Here is a 22,918-nt window from a genome sequence, read left to right as displayed (position 1 = left end):
TTGTAAACTCTTTTTTTTTTTTTAGAAATTTTTCCATTTCATCTTCATTGTCCAATTTGTTGGCATAGAGTTGTTCACAGTATTTCCTTATGATAATTTAAATTTCTATAAACCTGTTAGTGATGTCTCCTCTTTCATTTCTGATTTTGGTAATTTGTATTTCCCCTTTTTCTTGGTCAGCTTTTCTTTTTTTCTAATATAAAGATAATACTCATCTTTTAGAATGAGCTGTGTTACTTCCTTTTCTATTTTCTGGAAGAATTTATGAAGGGTTGGTATTCTTCGGGCCTCTCGCTGTTGTGGCCTCTCCCGTTGCGGAGCACAGGCCCCGGACACGCAGGTTCAGTGGCCATCGCTCACGGGCCCAGCCGCTCCGCGGCATGTGGGATCTTCCCGGACCGAGGCACGAACTCGTGTCCCCTGCATCGGCAGGCGGACTCTCAACCACTGTGCCACCAGGGAAGCCCTGGTTTTGTAAACTCTTAATCTTTATATTCATCACTTCCCCATATAAGGAAGACTGTTTCCATGCCGACAGAATGAGTGTCCTCAAGAGGAATAAGGAAAACTTCACTGGAATGTCCAGAAGCTATTCAAACATCTGCTTATGAAGGCTGTCACCTTTATGATTCAGATGACCTCCTGACCCTGTCAGCTTTATGATTTCAGTTCATATGTACATACATACATAGTGCCCTACTGACACTTGTACTCCCTGGAATGACCAGTCGCTTTCATCTCTCCTAGCAGTATAAAACAATGGTTTAGATCAGAGATTCTGGAGTCACACAGACCTGGGTGCGGGTCCTGGCTTCCCATTGTATGGACAGGCATGGAAAGGCCCAGAGAGGGTAAGAGAATTGCCCAAGGATGCATAGGGAGTCAGGCAGCGGCTCCAGACGCAGAACCCAGGTGTCCTGATTCGTCATTTGCTTCCCTAAGAGACCAATCCCTCCTTCATGGATGTCAGTAGATGCTGTCTGCACTGCCTCTCAAGTGGCACACTGACTCACATTTACGCAGTTCCTCCCTGTTTACCCAAACAGTGGGCTGGCTGTCAACGGGTGCCCAGAGGCTCTTATGGATTCCATCTGCTTCAAATAGTTCATCATTGGCCTGGCTCCTTCCTCTGAATCAACCAGAATCCTGGGAAACTGTCAATGGTGCTCCTCTGAAGGCAGACAGGGGTGTGTGTGTGTGTGTGTGTTGCCGTGATTGTGACGGCAACTGGTCTACCCAGGTGATATTATTGGCATGTCAACCACAGCTGGGTGAAGCAGGTGGGGTGGGATAATTACGTCTTGTTGACAGATGAAGTAACTGAGGTTCTCTGGGGTTACATGCCAGTCCCTCCCCTCTGTGGGCCTCAGTTTCTTCCTCTGGGCCTAAGGTCTTTTTCAGTTCTAACAGTCGATGCCTCTATAATTTATTTGTCCAAGTTCACACAACTATTTAGAAACAAAGTCAAAACTAGGACAATAGTCTTGGGGGTCCTAGACCAGTGATCTTTTTAATGCTAATTGTATTAGTTTTCTAGGGCTGCTGTAACAAAGTCACAAAATGGTTGACTTAAAACAAGAGAAAGTTATTCTCTCATAGTTCTAGAGGCTAGAAGCTTGAAATCGAGGTGTTAGCAGGGCCATGCTCTTTCTGCAACCTCGAGGGTAATGTCCTTCCTTGCTTCTTCCAGCTTCTGGTATTTCCTTGGCTTGTGGCAGCGTCACTCCCATCTCTGTCTCTGTCTTCATATGGCCACCTTCCCTCTATGTCTGTGTCTTCAGTGCGTTCTCCACCCTGTGTACATCCGTGTCCAAATTTCCCTCTTCTTGTAAGGACACCCGTCATATTGAATTAGGGTCCATCCGAATAACCTCATTTTATCTTGATTACATCTACAAAGACCCTATTTCCAAATAATGTCACATTCACAGGTACTGGGAGTTAAGACTTCAACATAACTTTTGGGGAACTCAGTTCAACCCGGAACACTAATAATAGCTAACCTTTAAAAAAAGACTTTCCTTTATGCCAGGCTTTTTTACATGGACTATCTCACTTAACATGAAATAAGCATTATTATCTCCCTTTTACATGTGAGAAGACTGAGCTGAGAAGCTGAGTGACTTACTCGAGGTCAAACAGATACTGAGGGACAGGGCTGGGGCCCGACCCTGCCTCAGCTGACACGGGTCTGCACCCTTCACCAGCGGGCCAGGCTGCCTCTCTGTTCCATGAGGCCCTGTGATCCCCGAGCCTGTGGCTTCACCTGAGGGTGGCTGGGAAGAAGGCTGCGTCTATGAGGTAAAGAGGACCAAACATGGCTGGCCTGGTAATTTTGTTTTCTCAGCTGAAACGCCAACACAGAGTGAGTCGATATTGAGTCTGGCGTCTACCACATGGTCCCCTGAGTAGCTGCGGTTTCCCAGAGCAGCCGTGGCCCGGGGTGAAGTCGTACAGAGGGAGTGGGCATGACGTGAGTCCATGGGAGGCTGGAACTCTGGGAACTTCACCTCGACTTCGGGCTTGGGTGCTGGAGGGGATGCAAATGCAACCCAGCTGACCAGCCCAGGGAGGCCCAGCATGGGGTTGGGGCAGAATGGGGGTGAGCAGGGCCTGTGGGTTCAGACATCCCTGGGATGAGATCCACACCTATGAGCTGTGTGACCTCAGGCAACTCACCTACATTCTCTGAGCCTGACTTTCCTCAGCTGTTAAATGCACATCATAACCGTTTCTACCTCACAGGGTTGTAAAGACACATAAGAATAATCCGCGTCCAGAGCTCAGCCCAGAGCCCGACGCAGAGGAAGTGCAGCCAACACCCACATGTGGTGGCTCATACGATAGGTTTTGGGTGTGCCAGGAGGCGGGAAAGAAAGTGGAACATTGATCCTTTCAAGGAATTTACAGACAGGAGGTCCCACAAGAAACCGGCCTTAGTGCGTTGAAAACAAACTCAGATTAAATTAAAACTAAGACCTGGAGCTGACAGGGAGTCAACAGAGAGGGTCCCTGGAGATACAGGATCCTGAGAAGGATTCTGAAGGAGGGCAGGAGGGAAGATTGGAGCAGGTGAGGCCTATAGAGCCCAATGCCCTGAGGGTTCTAGAACCTTCTGCCAGCAGCACCAGCCCTGGGTGATGCTCATCTCCTCTGGGGACCTTGTCCCAGACATCTCCTGGGATACACACGCTCCTCCTTCCCCTTCTCCTTTCCTGCAAATCACACAATGCATCACCCCCAACACAAGCACACACACACACACACACAGACACACACACACACACAGACACACACACAAACACACACACACAGAGAGACAGACACACACAGACACACACAGAGACACACACAGACACACACAGAGACACACACAGAGACACACACACAGACACACACAGACACAAACACACACAGACACAAACACACACACAGACACAAACACACACACACAGACACAAACACACACACAGACACAAACACACACACACACAGAGACACACACACAGACACACACACACACAGAGACACACACAGACACACACACACACAGAGGCACAAACACACACACACACACACACACACACACACACACACACACACCCCACCTCTCCACACCGCTTTTTGTTTGAAGAACCACCAAGCTTGGGTTTTCCCCGGGAAGGGCCTGTCAGTCAAGAATTGTGTGTCACCCAGAGCTATGAGTAACTCAAGAGAGATCAAATGATAGAAACGATACCTTTTATTAAGCTCGCAGATTTATTATAAGTGAGTCGGCAGGACCACACAGGTCTCCCGTCCTAGTGCAAGAGAACCGAGTGTGTGTGTGGTCTGCAGCAGCCGAAGGCAGGGAGACGGCGGTGTGAGCCTAATAAAGGCTGTAATTGGCACCTCTTTTCCCTGAAAAAGCAACTGCCTTCTCCCATTGCCAGGCTTTCTCCTTGTGGGGAGGGGTGCACGTGGGGGGCTCAGCCCAGGGTAGGGGCCGGGGATGGGCAGGTGAGACTTTGGCTGGAGGGCCATGGCAACAGAGCAGGGGCACTTCTTGCTGGGAGACTCTCCAACGGGCCATCAGGAGGTGGGTTTTCAAGGGCCCCCCTGACTCCCCCAAGGCTAATCACAGGCATTCAATTCATGCCCCTTGCTCAGGACAGAGGACAGGGAAGAAGGGTCATTTCCACAAATTGATGTCTGGTTCATTATTAGCGTTAATATTTCATTATAATAAATACTGTAAATGTTGCAATAGCAATCAAAACTTTTCAAAAGGCTCTAACAGTTGGCTTCAGCATTCACAAACCCCAAATTCCAAAAGAAAGACAATAGTGAGTGAGTCTGTGTGTGTGCGGGACCCTCTCTGCCCAGGGGTGATGGACGAGTAGGCGATATTGCCTGCGACATTTACATGATGAGCTGAGCACTTTCTGGACGTCTATTTCTACTTTGTCCAGAACAGGACACTGGACTTCCCTTCTCTGAATGACCCCTAGGAAGCCAGCCATATATCTCTTCCTTCACAGAACATGCATGTATCTGGGCAAGTCAGGACATGGCTGGGTCTCAGCTTTATCATCTGTACAGTGAGAGGGTAGAGCCCCCTGATGGTGAGCCTTTTCTAGCTTCGGTATCTAAATCTGGGCCATACAGCAAGGCCGGTCTGTAACTCCAGTGCACAATGCCCGGCCCAGCATCCCTGCTACCCCCATCACGACCCCAGCGCATGTTTGCCGCCATCCTTCCAACGCTCCCCTGCAGCAACCCCACCCCCTCCCCGCCTCCTGCCTTGCTTTCAGGCATCTCCGCATCTGCACGGCGCCCACCGCAGGCATCAGAGCCCGGCTAATTCTGCTTTGGCAAACCCACACCCCTGATCATTCCCCCCAGCATTCCTTGGCAGGCTCCTCTTCTCCTCCTCAGCAGAGACTTAAGAGCTAAGAGCAGCCGTGAGCTCACGTTCTGCTCCCGGATTTATTACTTCTGAAAGCCGGCTTCATTGACTAATGTGCTATTAATTATTGCGACAATTGAGACTAACTTGAATATTCTGAGACAGCTTAAAAAAGAAAAAACACCTTCGATCCAGGAGATTGACTTTGAATGCTTTTTTATTACTTGCTCTGCCTTCAGATAAAAAAAATAGAAAGTTGTTGCTGATACTAAACAACGGTGCTCAGTAGACGGGGAGGGGATTGGGAGAGGCTCCAGAGATGGAGGAGATGAAGAACACTGACATGAAGTAGGACTTCATATTTGTTAGCTCATTTAAACATCAGAACAATGGACTTTTATTATTTCCAGCTTCCAGGGGATAGGACTGAAGCTTCAAGAAGGTAAGTCCTACAACTAGTGGCAGAACTAGGTTTGGACCCAAGCCTGTCTCACTCCAGACACTGAGTTCTTCCCTGACGTCCATGACCTGTATTCACTGAGGCTGAAGTTTATGCAAATATAAGGACAAGGACATCAGCCCTCACTAAGTACGCGTAGTAAGACTTTTCCCTGCTTGAGAGCTTCAGTACTGACCATTTGTTTCATCCGAAAGTAAGAACGGCTGACCATTTTTAGACTTTAGAGAAAATCACTTAAAATTCTGAGCAGGTAAGAAAAATTAAAAATAAAATCTAAGCATTATAGTTAGTGAGAAATGATTTCTACTTTGTAATACAACAATAGAGAAAAAAAGTGGGTGGGCCTATACTTTACAGAGTTGAATTTTGAGTCACTATCACTCCCATGGATTCTACCACCACTTATCTTATTTCTTAAGAATCTTACTCCCTGTGCTAGGCAGTAAGATTCTTAAGAAATAAGATAAGCGGTGGTAGAACCCATGGGAGCCGCATAGCACAGGGAGATCAGCTCAGTGGTTTGTGGCCACCTAGAGGGGTGGGATAGGGAGGGTGGGAGGGAGGGAGACGTAAGAGGGAAGAGATATGGGAACATATGTATACGTATAACTGATTCACTTTGTTATAAAGCAGAAACAAACCATTGTAAAACAATTATACTCCAATAAAGATGTAAAAAAAAAAAAGAACCTTACTCTATAGAAAGCTCTGGATGTTCCTTAATCTTTCAGCTACAGGAAAGTGAACGTGTGGTTGAGGACCAATTTCTTGAATGTTAACACAAGTATAAGTATTTGTTAGAGGACGGGCAAGGTAGAAGCCAAGAGAAACAGTCTGAATGTTTGTTACAGGATAAAATTTGAACGTCATGGAGTAAAAGGAGGGGTGGAGAGAGAAGAGAAGGCAAGAGGGAAGGAAAGCTGGAGACGTGCTTCTTTTTGGTAGTTTTAACTCCTTACTTTAGATCAGGCGTCAGCAAACTTCAGCCCATGAGCCAGATCTGGCCCCCTACTCGTGTTTGTATAGTGCATGAGCTGAGAATGGTTTTAAAATGTAATAGTTGAAAAAAAAATCAACCATTGAATATACAGCTCCAAGAGTGAACTATGTAAACTACGTACTCTGGGCGATAACGATGTGTCAATGTAGGTGCATCAGTTGTAACACATGGACCACTCTTGAGGGGGACGTTGATGATGGAGGACACTGTGCCTGTGTGGGGCCATGGGGTAGACCTTCTACTCAGTTTTGCTGTGAACGTAAAACTGCTCTAAACAAAGTCTTTTAAAAAATCCAAAGAAGAAGAACTCGCTAGACCTTCTACTCAGTTTTGCTGTGAACGTAAAACTGCTCTAAACAAAGTCTTTTAAAAAATCCAAAGAAGAAGAGAATTTTGTGACACATGAAAACCATTTGAAATTCAAATGTCAGTATCCATAAATAGTTATTGGAGCACGGCCAAGCTCACGGTTGTGCCTTGTCTATGGCTGCTTTTATGCTACAACAGCAGAGGTGAGTAGCTTCAACAGAGACCGAAATAGTTACTATCTGGCCCTTTACAGAAAAAAGTTTGCTGACACCTGCTTTAGACAGTTCCTGCTCTAACCATGCCCCCATTCTCTTTCTCTCTCTGTTTCCTCCTCTTTCTGCTTCCCTACCATCCCCTTTACCATCAGGAAGGAAAAAGGAAGAAGGAGCTACAGGTTGCATTCAAAGTGAGTGAGGTGTGTGTTGAACTTGATAATGCTTTATTTCTTCTTTTTACTTTTTGTTGCTCAAACAGCAAATTCCAGTCATCTGGAAATTTCACCTTCTAGTAATATAAATATATATATTTTGACCGCACCGTGTGGCATGTGGGATCTTAGTTCCCCGACCAGGGATTGAACCCACGTCCCCAGCATTGGAAGCACAGAGTTTTAACCACTGGACCACCAGGGAAGTCCCTGGAAATTTAATCTCCTAACTCAAGCACTTAGCTTAGATAGACACTGTGTTAATCAGATCCACATTCATCCTTCCCTCAGTTGGCGAGATAGATGATGTTTTAATGTACACATAGATTTCAGGCTCAGCTGGACGTATGAGCCAGGGGCTGAACAAAAGAGTCAAGGTAAAATAATTGTCAGAATAATTTGAGCCCCTCCCTCAGCAATTAAAAAAAAAAAAAAAAGAGGAGGTGTGGCCTGAATTATCCGTAGAGATGGTGGAGTGCGCCATTGTGTCGTGACTCCTCTAGGGTTGGCCTAGCCTGCAATTAGAATCTGTGCTGGGAGAAAATCCCTTTCCATGTACAAAATGCTGGGGTTGTTACTGCTTTCAAAGCACTATACTTCTACTGTCTGTCTTATTCCCATGCTGTTGGTCAGGGGTACAGAGAGGGGTGTGAAGAGGGGAGTGACCCATCCTGGTCCATTTGCTCCAGGAGAAAGAGTCACTAGTGTGTCCTTCTCAAGGTCTCACACCCTGAGCTGCTTTCCTGCAGCCCAGCTTGGTTTGTACCATGTCTCCTTGGCTTGGTTGGCACTCTGAGAGTCCCACGTTTTGTCACCTCTCAAGGACTTGGAGTTCCTTCTGATGGTTAAATCACCTTGGCATTTTGGGCTTTCTCCCTCACCACCTGTGGACCTCCTCTCCTGAGGCTTCTTTCTTCTTCAGCCTCCATGGACTGGAGATCCTGAAGTTTCATCTTTGCCCTCACATAGTTTTCCTGGGAGACTGCCTTCTCCCGGGAAATCAAATATCCCTTCTATACCGATGACTTCAAAATCTATCTACTTAGTCCTGGTCCTTCTCTTGGCCAACCAATGTATGTTTCCAATGCATTTGTTTAATTATTCATTGAGAACTTGCCCTGCTCCGGCACTGTGTTGAACACCGTGGTCCAATGGTACCAAGCAGCTATGAGCCCTGTCCTCAGGGAGAAAGGAGACAGAGGTACGCCAATAATTTCACAAAGCATAATGACCACTGTGTAAAGGCCCGGAAAAAGGTACATAGTGCTATGAAGGTGCATAGCAAGGGGATACGATATAATTTGGAGGGGGGTTGGGGACTTCACCAAGAAATGGGATTACAAGCTAAAGTCTGAAAAACTAAAAAGAGTTAACAAGATAAAGTGGAGAATGTTCTGGCTAGCAGGAACAAGATAAGTAAAAACCCAGAAAACGGGAGGGAACATGGTGTGCTCATGGGATTAGAAGAAGGTCATGGTGGATGGTGGCTGGAGTATTTTAGAGAAATGGGAAAGTGTTTCAAGATGCTGCCAGAGAGACAGGCTACAGAAAGATAATATGCAGTCTTCTTTTGATCAATTTAGCGTGCTTTCGGCTGCATGTAACAGAAACCTAACTTATATAGGCTTAATAAATAAGAAAACGTATTGCCTTATGTAACTGGAAGCCCGATGCACAAGGGCTGACTTCATCTAATGACTGTGTTAGTTAACAGTCGCTGCAAAACAAATTATCCCCGAAACTAAGCAGCTGAAAACAACATTATCTCACGGTTTATCCGGTTAAGAGTCTAAGAATAGCTTAGTGGGATGCTCTGGCTCAAGACCTCTCATGGGGTTGCAGCCAAGCTGTCAACCAGGGCTCCAGTCATCCCAAGACATGACTGGGGCCGAAAGATCAGCTTCCAACATCAGTCGAGTGGCTGTTGGCGGTGGTTATTCAGTTCCTCCAGGGTGGTTAGACCGAGAAACTCAGTTCTTCACCAGGTGGGTCTCTCCACAGGGATGTGCTCAGCATGGACGTTTGCTTCCCCCAGTGGAAGTGAGCTGAGACAGAGAGACAGACAGACAGACAGAGAAGACCTAAGGTGGAAGCTGCAGTCTTTTTATCATCTAATCTCAGAAATGATACGCCACCACTTCTGCCCTTTTCTATGCATTCGAAGAGAGTCCCTAGGTCTTGCCCACACGCAAGCGAAGGAGATTACACAATGGCACGGACCACGGAGTTGCGGGGGCGGGGGGGAGCAGGTGGAGCTCAGAGGCCGCCTACCACAGGCTCCATCTATGCTTTTATGATTTCTCTTGCCTCTGCCCCTCCTCTGTGCATCACTGCTTAACAGGCTGGAAACAAGATGGCTATAAGATTGAAGAGCTTTACTCCCATGCAAGACTGCATCCTAAGGAAGAAAACAAGATCATTTACAGATGTTGTCCTAGAAAAGTAAAGAAATCACTTTCCCAAAAGGCCCGCCAAACCTCCCTCCATGTCCCAATGGCCCGCTTGACGAATCATGATTGATTTAAGTCAGTCACGGTAATACCATTTCCCTTTGCCATATTTTCACTTTCCTAGGTTCTTCTGTCATTAGAAAGGGCCATTGTGACACAGTAATGATGTGTGAGAAGTGAGAGGAAGTCTGCTGGGAGGCTTCTGGGCAATATTTATTGTGCTTATAAAAGGAGACTATCATTTGAGGCAATGCCCCATTCACCACCTTCCCCTGGCTTCCTGCTTTTAAACGCAGTTGTGAAACATGGTGCTATAGCAGCCTTCCTGTGCTCATGTGGTGACAGACGCGAGGGCCAACAGCCAACATGCTGAAGATGAGGGAGCAGAAAGGGTGTGTGTCTTCGACAACACTGTAGAGCAGCTACATTAAACAAGGAACATGCATGAGATGCTTAAAAGTCCTTATCGCTCAGGCTACTGTGAGTCAGGTACTCTAGTGCTTGCATCTCAACACAGTCTAGCTGACAACATGTCTCCTAGGAGGGAGGGAGAAGGCAATGATTGCTAAGAAACCAAGAATATCCTTTAGAGGTCTTTATTCCAAGAACAGTCAGATTCGTGTTTTTAAAAGACTGGAGAGGGGGCAATAGCGCATGGGCAGAGAAAGGGTAGGACGTGGTTGCAGTATCCAGGAGACAGGTCCTTGTCTAGGGTTTCGGGCAGTAGAAAGCAGGACTTGATGCCTTGGAGGCAGAAAAGCATGGGAGGTAAACAACCGGGATTGATTCGAAGCAACCATGTGGGAAACTCTTTGGGAAAGTGCTAACTTTGTTGTTTCTCTTTCCTGAAAATGTTTGAGTTGGGTGGAAACATATATGTCCTATAACCCTTTGCTTTAAAGAAGTTCTGTTTAGAAGCTTTCCAACACCTTGTCTCATTGTTTTTGGCAAATTCTATGTGTCTTCAAGTGGTCTCCCCCACGAAGGCGGGAGTGAATGAATTGGGAGGTGAGATTGAGGATAAATTATTCTTTATCATTTGATTTGTACCCCTGTTGTCATGTGCAGGTAGTAACTTATCATTTAGAAATAAAACACATCACATGTTTTAAAAGGTCCTTTTGATTTTAAAAGTACTTGTAGAGCATGAGGTGCTTACTCCTAAATGGGATTATAAATATCTCAACCTTTGAAGAAGCTCTGTCTTGCAGAATTGCTTTCATTTCTAGGAAAAAGCAATTAAACTGTAGAGGGCTCAAGTTGCACATTTTGCCTTATATAAAACAGGACTGAATGGACTGAATCTTCTCGCCTGATTCATCCTTAAATTGTACGTAGAAGCAGGATAGCTCGGTGATGGAGGCCCTGGGGTTTGGGGTTAGCCAGTCCTGGTTTCCAATTCTGATTCTAACTGTTACTAGTTCCATGATTTTAAGAAAGTTTCTTAATGTTCCTGAACCTCAGGGAAGTTTCCCGGCTGTAACATTGGTGGTAGTGGGGGATGTGTGTGAGTTTGGGTGGTGGGGTCCTTCTGGGGGTTTCAGGGAGAAGAGTGCATGGCAAGGTGCCTGGAACCCAGTGGCTGATATGATACCAGGCGCTTAATAAATGGTAGTTGATTATTAAAATTTTTAATAAAATCACCATGAGAACATCCCTTTATTAAATCTCCTCTGCTCCAGGCTACACACGTTAAATATTTCATGTGGGTAATTCAAAGAGCCCACCGTGTTTATACTAGGTTTTCTTTGACTTCAGAGCAGAAATGAGTTTGGCAATTCTTCCTTCTCCCCATGGGAGACTCAATGCCTTTTGTGCGTGGGTGGGGCTGGCAGGCCTCCCTGTGGCTGAGACCTGAGCCCACCGACCTGGCTGCCCTGCTCACCCACCAAGCACCATTGAGGGGGTTCTGTGGCCCCTGGCAGCACCCCCCCCACCCCCGCAACCAAGGCTAGAGCTGGAGAGGAGCTGGGGATTCTGACGGCAGAGACCCTCCTGGACGCTGCCCGCACAGCCCTGGCTGTCTTGCTTTCTCCTTCAACTCCCACCCTCACCCACCAGCTCCGGACCTGTCTTGTTCTCTCTTCCACCTGCTGCTTCTGATCGGTTTTCTCTCTTCCTGTTTTACTGCAGAACAGATGGCGGGGAGCTGTAGAGGAGGGTCCGTGCATGACGTCCCGAAACAAAACCCTAGTCCTTTGAGAGTTTCCGAGGCTTGTGGTGGCCAGTAACAAAGATGGTAACCCTGTGGGCTGGAAAGGCTCAGCCCTTCCATTTTCTCTCCTCGCTTCTGTCCCCACTCCCTCCTGCTTTTTTTCCTTCTTTCCTCTCTCCCTCCTCTCCCCCTTCTTCTCTTTCATTCTTTCTTTCTCTCTCTCTCTCTCTCTCTCTCTCTCTTTTTTTTTTTTTTTTTGTCTCTCTTCTCCCCTCCTTCCCCCTCTGCCTCTGTGAGGAAAGGCAGATGTGTATCTTGGTGGTGATGATGAAGTTATGGGTGAGAGATTCTCTCGAGGAAAAAACAGATACATGCATCTCCCAAGATCTTTAGCCCAGGATCTGGGAAGGGAACCTGGGAGTGAGAATAAGGATGGGTCTCTCTAAAGGTGGGAAGCAAGAAGGGGCCGTGGATGTTGTCCATGGGGCCCCGTTGGCGGTGATGTGGCCATGAGAGAAGATAGGAGAATGACCCCACCTTCCTTCCTCTCTCTTCCATCCAGTCATTGGAGGCCCTCACAGCCCCCAGCTGCGCCGTGACTGTGTGAGAGAAGAGGGAGGAGCTTGTCCCCATCGTGGTGGGACTGCAGTTATGAGAGGAGGGGAGGGAAGTACCCAAGCTGGCAGGGGAAGGAGGACAGAGAGGGTGGTGTTGTCAGCCAGCTGGGTGGACAGTTATGGGGTCCAGAGTGCACCCACATCAGGGGTGTCGGGGACCATGCCTACCGAACACCCTCATATGCATATGCATTTACATATATGGGGTTGTGTACACTGCATGCAAAACTGTATCTACACACAGAACGGATGGGCTTGTTGAGATGTTGCAGCTGCCAGGTTGCAGGTGGCAACGAGAAAATCAATCCCACAAGCAGCTTCTGCTTAAACATCACCTTTTCAAAGAGTTCTTCCCCTACAAACCTCGTTAAAATGGCCCCCCTCTCCCACCTTCTGACTCCCTGCCCACCTTCCCTCCTTAGCTGTTTTCCCACAGCCCTAATCAGTATCTACTTTGCTTCTTTGTCTCTCCCCGAGTTAGAACTTAAGGCCCTTGAGGACGGAGACATTGTTTTATTCACTGCTACATCCTCAGCTCTAAAAATAATGTCTGGTTTATAGTAGATGCTCAGTAAATACTTTTTGAAAGAAAGAAGGAAGAAGGGAGGGACGGGGGTGGGGGAAGGAGAGAGAGAAGAGGAAGGGAACGAGGGTGGACAGGAGAGAGGGAGGAAAATAAATGCAGAGTGTGGCCCAAGCCCAGCAGTTGTCTGACTAGCCCCGGGCTATCTTTTATGATTCCTAGCCCAGAATTCTGCATTGAGGACAGCTCAGATTATCCCCCCAGCAGAGGCATGCAAGACCCTGGGGACTGGGCTTGGGCTGACCAGGAGCTCCCTGGAGGCAGACTGTTTTCTGATGCTTCCTGGTGACGCCTCCCCGCCACCGCGGCCTGGTGGAAGAGGCTCTCCAGCCCCCCTGGGCGGGCTAGTTGCCAGCACTGAACATTTATTTCCTTTGGGAAAGATGGCATGTACGTCATTGAATTTAAGCTTTACAGCATCACTGTGAGAAGGGTGCTGTTAATACCCCAGTGTTACTAAAAAGGAAGGTCAATAAAGGTCAGGTGACTTATTTGCCCAAAGTCTCAGAGGTGGTCAGTGGAGGCTCTGAGCTTTGACCCAGATTTGATGGATCCCAACGTTTCTCCCCTCCTGCCATGCCCGGCCCCACCCCGTGGGTGCCCTCACTTGGCCTCCTGGGAAGTAGCCCATCTTGCAAAACTTTGCCTCTTCCCTTCCAAAATTTAGAAGGTATTCCCTTCTAAAATGCCCCAGCCTCTGGTTCTGATAAATCCATACCTAAAACGGACCAGCCTCTGCTAAGGGCTGGGTTGTTACCCTCAGAGCACTGAATAAGACGCCCTGTACAGTTATCTCTGACCTGCTCCAAGCACGAAATAGATAGAAGCTAATAATCACAGGACAGCGCCTAGTGTGTAGCAGGAGCCCAGGAAGTTTTTGAGGCTCTTGTAGTTGATTCTGAGTTGTGCAGGAAACCAGGATCCTATACTGTTTTTTTAATTTTAACTTCTTTACTGAAGTAGAGTTGATTTACAATGCTTTGATTGTACAGCAAATTGATTCAGTTATACATGCATATCTATTGTTTTTCAGATTCTTTTTCACCATACATTATTACAAGATATTGATATAGTTCCCTGTGATATACAGTAGGTCCTTGTTATTTATCTCTCAGGATCCTATATTCTTCACCTCTTCTCTCTTTTTTCCCGATACATTCACTGCCTCCCAACTTTGAACAGTCTTTCGCAATTGAAAAAGTTCTCTTACGCACATGATCTCGTTTGGGTTTTGCGACAAAGCCCATCAGGTGGCTCAATAGCCCCATTTTTCAGATGAAGAAACTGAGGCTCCCAGGCTGGTGCTGTTCCTACCATTCATCGCAGCCCCACCTCCTTTCTCCTCTCTTCTTTCCTCAGTCCAAAAAGAGTCATCAAACACTCATTTGGGTACAGAGAAGAGGAACAGTGATATCTACCCCTGTCCTTTCTGTTTTCCTCTCTGATTCTGAGGTGCCAGGTGTGGTGTCCAGGTCGAGTATGACAAGAATCGCATTGTTTGCACAAAACGGGGAAATCCCTGCCAGGTACGTCTGGCAAATTTCTAGCTTTCCCTCTGAAGACCTGTGTTTGAGGGCTTGGTTTGAAGTCCCATTTCTTCCAGGAAACCCTTCCAGGGGAGGGAGTGGGTATGGGAGCAGAGGGTCAGAGAGGTGTGTTGGCATGACTCGGGGCTTTTTGATGTCTGTATTGTTTGAATTTTGACACACTTGTTTTTTATGATGTGATGGGTCATGGATCGTTATGTACATCTCTTATTCTGTAGTGATTTGTGGACCCAAGAGCTCGCACAGAAGTAGAGTAATTGCCTTATACAATCACTCACAGTTAATGTGCTGTGGTAACTGAGAGGTGCGGGGCAGGGGGAGGCGGCGGGGACTGGTTATTAACTATATTTGGCGACTGAAGTTCACAGGTACGGAACTACGCAAAGCGAGGTCTGCCCACATGCAACTGGCTGCTAGACCACCCAGAAATCCAACAAGCACCTAGAACTTGTCATCTCTCCCTCAAAATCCTCCCTCCTTTCTGATTCCTGCTGCACCCTCCACCTAGGCACTCAGCCTAGGAACCTGGGAATCATTTCATCTCCCGATCATACTCACTACATCCAAGCCATTACCAAGCCCTGTAATTCCACCTCCTAAATCCACCCTAACCTCTCTCTACCACCCAAGTTCAGGCCCCTGCCCTGCTGTGGGTATAAGACGATATTCTCTCTTTTTTTGAATATATTTTTAATTGAAGAATAGCTGATTTACAATATCGTGTTAGTTTCAGATGTATAGCACAGCGATTCAGTTTTTTATATATATATATATATATATATATATATGTACTTCAGATTCTCTTCCCTTATAGGTTATTACAAAATATTAAGTATAGTCCCCTGTGCTATACAGTTAAAGCTATATTCTTTTTTTTTTTTTTTTTTTTTGTGGTACACGGACCTCTCACTGTTGTGGCCTCTCCCGTTGCAGAGCACAGGCTCCGGACGCGCAGGCTCAGTGGCCATGGCTCACCGGCCCAGCCGCTCCGTGGCATGTGGGATCTTCCCGGACCGGGGCACAAACCCGTGTCCCCGGCATTGGCAGGCAGACTCTCAACCACTGCACCACCAGGGAAGCCCTACAGCAATATTCTTGTCTCACAACCTCTGCAGGTGCCCCTTCAGCCAATGTGTCACACAACTGCCAGTAACTAAAACCTAGAGCTGATGCTTTGACGTCCTTGCTCAAAGCCTTTTAATGTTTCCCTGCTGTTTAGAGAATATACCCCAACACATCACCATGGTAGACAAGGCCTTCCAGAAGCTCATTCCTGTAGACAGCTGTTCTTTCATCACTTCCTGTCAATACTCAATGCCTGAGAACCACGGGACTGAGCTGTCATTGGTTTCCATTCTTCTGTTCTCAACACCTTTTTACCAAGCATATCCCCCTCCCCTCCCACTCTCTTCATCTGGCTACCTCCAATGTGTCATTTAAGATTCAGCTCAAGTGTCCCATCGTCCTCGTCACCCGAGGTTGGGGCTAGACCCCCTCCTCTACTCTCCCATAGTTCTCCTGGATGGCTTCATCACTGCTTTCATCACAAAGCTGTATAACCAACTGCTTTGTGTGTGTCTCCTCTACTGGAAGGCAGGGGCCATATCTTATTCATCCTTGTATTCCAAATGCAGGGTACGTAGTAGGTGCTCAAGAAACGTTCCGTCCATAACCAAATAAAAAGTTTGAGTTGGTACAGTAGATCTGTACTGGACCAGTTGGCATGCAATGTTGCAGCATACAAAATGAGTTCACTTATTTCCCTTCATTTTATCATTGCAAGGACAGGGGATGAGCAGACCATACAATGCCCATTATAGATGAGAAATTGAGGCTCGGGGAACCTAAGTGGTATATCTGGTGTCAGACGTCTTTTACATGGTAAAGCTCTCTCTCTCTCAAACCTGGATCTTCTGACTTGTGGTCCAAGTCTTTCTCTCTGACAGATTTCAGTCCTGAATTTTGCTGGTTGGCTAAGTGTTGGGGGTGAACTTCACGGAGAGCAGGTGTTTTGTTCACTTTGTCCACTGTTCTTCAAATGCCTAGAACCCATGGTAGGTACTGAATACACATTTGTTGAATTAATTAATTCATGAGTTAGTGAATGCCAGCCTGAAGTCAAGTTTTGTTGGTTGCAGTGGGGAAGCCAAGCATTTGAGAATTCAATAACAGTGTATAAAAGAGATATCAAACTATCCCTCAGTTCTAGAGACAGTAGGTAGAAAGAGAGCACTTTCTCTCCTGAACCAGATCATAGGATGTCTGTAGGGTCTCTCAGAGCTGAAGTCCATGACACTCCATTCTCCCTGAGCAGGTGAAAAGAAGCGTTAGCTGGCGGTCAGCTTCTACCACATCAGGAGTGGGGTTCTTGGAAAGGTATTATCCCTCCCAACTGTCAGGACTGGGGCTGGAGCTCATTGCCTTCCAAGAATGTGACTGATGGCAAATTCAAGTTCAAAAGAAGATTGGATTTCAAGGCAACTGGAAGCTATTCAGTCAAAGCCAAGTTTTACAGGGAGAGTTTCTTCCTGTCTCCTCTCTTCTCCTCCCCCCACCCCCAGGGCTTGTCGAGACCTGAAAAAGAACACACAGTGCTCAACTCTTTCCCTAATTGAGAAAAGGAGAGACAGAAAACCAGGCTCTGGACTCATTCACGAACCCAGGGAGGATCCAAGAAATGCATCTCCTTGGGTGCCCTGGTTACTTGCATTGAGTCCAACATGGTGACCAGTGGATGCCTAGGCTGGGCCTGAGCACTGTGTCCAGCACTCAGCATCCTCTCTCAGGAAAAGAGACCTTTACCACGCTGTTGACTGTAACGGAAAAAGAAGGGGCCACTAAGAACAAATTGAAATCTTACGTGCGTGCAGAACTTTTCCGGTTTACTACCCCAACAATACCACTAAGCAATTACACAGGTGCCACCAACAGTTTGCAGATAAGACATCTGGGACCAAGAGAGGTGAAAGAGCCAGGTCATGGTCACACAGCCAGCCGACGGTAGTGCAGGCGTAAAGCACGCCCCTGATGGAAGACAGCCACCAATGCCTGAGTACCTCTTCCGTGCCTGGGACACGTCTAAGCACTTTCATGTATTAGGCATCTCATGTTCATAGCAACACTATGAAGTAGATGCTACTTTTATTTCCATTTCATAGAGGAGGAAACAGAAGCTCAGAAACATGAAGTAAATTGCCATTAATAGTGGAGCCAGAATCCCTTTTTTTTTTGTTTTTTTTTTGTTTTTTTTGCGGTACGCGGGCCTCTCACTGTTGTGGCCTCTCCCGTCGCGGAGCACAGGCTCCGGACGCGCAGGCTCAGTGGCCATGGCTCACGGGCCCAGCCGCTCCGCGGCATGTGGGATCCTCCCAGACCGGGGCACGAACCCGCGTCCCCTGCATCGGCAGGCAGACTCCCAACCACTGCGCCACCAGGGAAGCCCCAGAATCCGTTTTTTGAGCACAGGCAGTCTGGCTCTGGAGTCAGTTATATAACCACTACTTGATTGTAAATTTCTCAGAAGACAATCTCATCCATAGTTGTTGGGGGGATCCCCACGGTTGAATGTTGTCTGAAGACGTGGTCACAGCTGCAACCCTTTTGATCCTCAGCAAATCTGTCATACTTGCTGGGGGAGAACCCAACCAGAAGGCACCAAGCACACAAATGCAAGAGTCAGAGCATGAAGGTCAAAGGGCAAGTTCACAAATAGAAATCAAAGGAACAGAGTGACCAGAGGGCAGAACAAGGAGGGATATACCGAGCTCACACGGCCAGTCAACCACCAAGAAGTCTGGAGGAGGAAAGGACACAAAAAAGGAGCAGTTTAAGGGACACACATATTCGATTGTCTTGTTGATTTCAGATGGACTTTATTGAATGTTTATTTTGTGCGCCATCCTGTCACCCAACGTTATGTAAACCTCATAACAATGCTATGAAGAAACTGAGCTCTGAGAGGTTGAGTTACTACCCACTGCTTCTACTATAGTGTTAGCAGACTTCCTGGCTCTCAGCACAAGATGATCTAAATTCTAAACCATCATCATAACTTCCCAAGTTTTCCTCCATTCGTGGTCCCCATGGGTCCAATCCATGAAGAATCATAGTGACTTGGCATTCAAGACTCTTTGCAAGGAGTCAGAGGAACGTAGCATATGCAAACCTGTTTACCAAGAGCTGGCAAATTCATTGGGGGAAGACTCCTCTCAAGTTCATCTTTACATCTAGCTGTCAACAGTGGGGGAAATGGTGCTTTGTTTGAATAGCAAATTAGTGTGTTCTAGGCATGGAAAACTCTAGATATGAAGCAGAGAAAACAAAACAAAACATAACAAACAAACAAATGGGAGTCACTTTTCATTCCCTCATTAGCACTAACTTTCAAACATCTATTAATAGTAATAAAACAAGTTTACTTAAAATATACCCTTCATTATGAAATAAGGAAAAACATACACTGTTCAAAAGCCTGGTGCAGAGAAGTGGTGACCTACCTTTGCATAAAAGTGATACAATCCTCTAACCACTGAGTTAATTAAACTTAATCTTATTTATGGATTCCTCCTGGCCTTTCCCTTGTTTGGGTTCTCTTTCTGTCTAAACTCATCCAGTTCTCTCCAATCCCCCTGCTGGTCAGTTTTTCTTTTCTTAAAGCTCCTTTGGATCTTCTGGAGAAAACATTTTCTTATTCTTCTCAAGCCTAGCCCCAGAAGAAACTGAATAAACAAGCAAACGAAACACATCTTGATTCCCAAGATGCTACGTGACGAGATAAAACAAGAATTCACGCAGTAAAGGCTACCCGTCCAATGAATGTTCTAGACCTCAGGTTCCTGAACTTTCTCTGTTCACGGAACCCTCAGTGTCTCAGTAATATTTTCAAGGTGCCCCTAGGCCAGAAGAAATACCAACAATTCCATTTATTAAATAATTAAGTAATTAGATTCAAGCAACTTAAGTATTCATGGCTTAATAACTTAGTAGCCACTTGCAAAATTAATACTCAAAAGACAGAAAGAAAAATATTTGTATTTCATAATTATAATCCTCTGCACCACCTTTCAGACCTTGGAATCAGGTCGAACACAATACTGTCACGCTTATTTCCCGTTCCGAATTGATTTTCACGTGGAACATTGTAAAAAAGGACAAAAATCACAGCAACTGTAAAAAATATGTCATCCAGGGCTTCCCTGGTGGCGCAGTGGTTGAGAGTCCGCCTGCCGATGCAGGGGACACGGGTTCGTGCCCCGGTCCGCGAAGATCCCGCATGCCGCGGAGCGGCTGGGCCCGTGGGCCATGGCCGCTGAGCCTGCGCATCTGGAGCCTGTGCTCCGCGATGGGAGAGGCCACAACAGTGAGAGGCCCGTGTACCGCAAAAAATAAAAACAAAAGCAAACAAACAAAAAAAGTGTCATCCAAAGGAATGCGGTGCTATTTAACACGGAAACTGTACTACCTTGAGCCAGTACTTTGCATGGTTTCGGACACATGGTTCTCTGAGAAAATCTAAAATATCCGCATCACACAGCGAGCTTGCTGTGGTGCCCTGGGTCCCTCGGCACACAGTTTGGGGACCACAGTTCTGGACAATAAATGCCATGAGAGCTCAGAGGAGGAACAGAACATGTTCCACAAAAAATGCCTCACAGAAGATTTCGTGGAGGAGGAGAAATAGGAGCTGGGCTTGCTGGCTTAGCTCCGTGATGGGATGGGATGGATGGGAGCTTGCCAGAAGGAGAGAGGGTCATGCAGGGAGAGTTAGGGAAGCTGGCAGACACCTGGCCTGGCTGGAGGGAGACGCGGAGTGAGGATATGGGGGTGGGCGGTGGGGAAAGCAAGCGAACAGTCAAGGGCCCAGTCACAGCCCAAGGCCTGGGGCCTGGCTCACCCTCCCCGGGGACCATCCTTCATCTTCCACTGGCTGAAGTCTTACCAATTTAATCTCAACTAGAATGACAGCTCTGAGGGCAGGGGCTGTCTTTATTTTCATCTTCCATACCAAAGAGCACAGAGCTCTCTGTAGGGTGTTCTGTCCATAAGTACTGGCGTGCTGACACACCCGCTTTGGCTGGAAGGCTAATCTCTGGGCCTTTGCAGACCAATGGCACCACCAAAGTGGTAAAGGGAGTGACCAGGATTTCAGCACCAGGCCAGCGCTGGGTAAGGGCTTTCATTCCTGCTACACACTCCCAGATGGCTAGTTTGGGGGAAAACTAGTACAGGGTACTAGTACAGGGTACTAGTTTGGGGGAAAACTAGTACAGGGTGAGGGAACTCAGCCCTGTACTGTTTCAAAAACAGCCAAGAAGGTTCGCGTCCTGATCTCTTATCGGCTGCATCTCCCAAGTTTTACCAGGAGGGCCGATCTTAGCAAAATGCACCCACTGCCAGCCAACCCACTGGAACACGCCTCTGTTCCCACGAGGCAGCCCAGATGTGACAGTAGCTCCTCAGAGAGCTGTTTATGTCTTTCTTATTTACAGCGTACACAGCATTTAGGCTGTAGCTTTGGAAGGCCCTCATCTATTTGTTCAGGTAAATCCACGGCCCTGGATGTGGTCTCTGTGCTAGAGCCCGGCCCATTAAGACACAGGAGGTTTTGCACAGTGGCTTCTGGACTGTTCCTCCTGGCCGGCCATTACAGGAAGCGGAAGAAATCCTCTGGTCTTCGTTGCTTTTGCCTCTACTCTATTTACGTTGCTCCGAAACATATTCTCCCAGGAAGAAAGACGGGGCTTGCTTTCTGGACCTTCTTGAACACAGCAATACTCCAAACAGCAAATCTCTTAAAATATCGCTTTAGAACAAAGTTCATTGGATGAAAAGCAAAGTCGACAATAACAGACGAACTCTTCATAACCAAGGGCTGCAGAGCAGTCTATACCTGCAGCTATGCAACCAAAACGTCCCTGTTCCTGGTAAATAGATGTGTCGTTGGAATTTACTGGCTTCAGTATAAATATCAGTAGGTTTGTAATTGGTGCTATCTTCCCCTTTGAGGAAGAGCTGAATTCTAGCAAAACTAATACATAAGGGATTCCGTTTCAAGAGAAGCCTATTGCTTTCCTGTTAATTCCCTTTATAACATTGAAAATGCTTTCTCTGCTTCTCACCATCTCTTAAAGTTCTGGGCTTAAAAAGTAGCAATCAAGAGACATTTCAATTCCTCCTAGGTATTTTGTCCTCAATTAGAGCAAATTACCACCAGTGTGGTAGTAATGCTTTATGATTCAACCACCCAAGCTTCTCTCGGGATCCTTTTCTTTTAAATGTGCCTTTGAAAGTAAAAACTATAACACTGATTGTGACGAATAGGCAACAGTCCCAAAGAAGAAGTTAGTAAGAAAAGTGAGTCTAGGTAGGGGCTTCCCTGGTGGCGCAGTGGTTGAGAGTCCGCCTGCCGATGCAGGGGACACGGGTTCGTGCCCCGGTCCAGGAAGATCCCTCGTGCTGCAGAGCGGCTGGGCCCGTGAGCCATGGCCGCTAAGCCTGCGCGTCAGGAGCCTGTGCTCTGCAACGGGAGAGACCACAACAGTGAGAGCCCCGCGTACCGCAAAAAAAAAAAAAAAGTGAGTCTAGGTAAAATTTGGAAGTTTTCTCCAAATTATTTTTGCTATTAATCAACACAAGAGAATTCTGACTTTTGTTTTCCTCCAGGGTGGAGTAAGGGTCTCTTAACTCACACTGGATATTAACATCTCCCTCAAGTCAAAGCTTTGTCTGGAACTGTTAGTGGTGATTGACATCTTCATCTGAGCATTAAAAACAAACAAGCAGGGCTTCCCTGGTGGCGCAGTGGTTGAGAGTCCGCCTGCCGATGCAGGGAACACGGGTTCGTGCCCCGGTCCGGGAAGATCCCACATGCTGCGGAGCGGCTGGGCCCGTGAGCCATGGCCACTGAGCCTGCGCGTCCGGAGGCTGTACTCCGCAACGGGAGAGGCCCCAACAGTGAGAGGCCTGCGTACCACAAAAAAAAAAAAAAACAAGCAAACAAAACTCTGGCTTTGTTGCATATTCCAGTTTTCTGCTTTCAGTGAACTCCCCCCTCCTCCCCACTGGAACGTGGCCTCCAGAGGCAGAGATTTCACCTGTGTCCTTCTGGTTTATCCCCAGTGCCTCAGAGGAGGGCCCGGCACCCGTCAGTGCTCCGGAGAGATTTCCTGACGAAAGAAAAAGGCAGGAAGCAGTAACTGGGAGCTGTGTTGTGAGGCTGATGAGGGGACAGATTGAACCAGCCGGCAATTGGCTCAGAGCAGGGCTCCATCGACATCCTTTTCCTTCCCTCTTCTCTCTGGCAGCCTCTTAAACATTTAAAGACCTCCATCCCGTTTCCCAGACCAGTCACTGTTCTGGTCACCACACCTCTGCTTAAATACCATGGTGCCTGGACTAGTTTCCTGGAGCTGCCACAGCAAATCACCACAACTCGGGGGCTTCAAACAAGAGAAATTTATTCTCTCACAGTTCTGGGCGCCAG

Source organism: Phocoena phocoena, chromosome 14 (genome assembly GCF_963924675.1).
Source record: "Phocoena phocoena chromosome 14, mPhoPho1.1, whole genome shotgun sequence".
NCBI lineage: Eukaryota > Metazoa > Chordata > Mammalia > Artiodactyla > Phocoenidae > Phocoena > Phocoena phocoena.
This window is presented reverse-complemented; position numbering follows the sequence as displayed.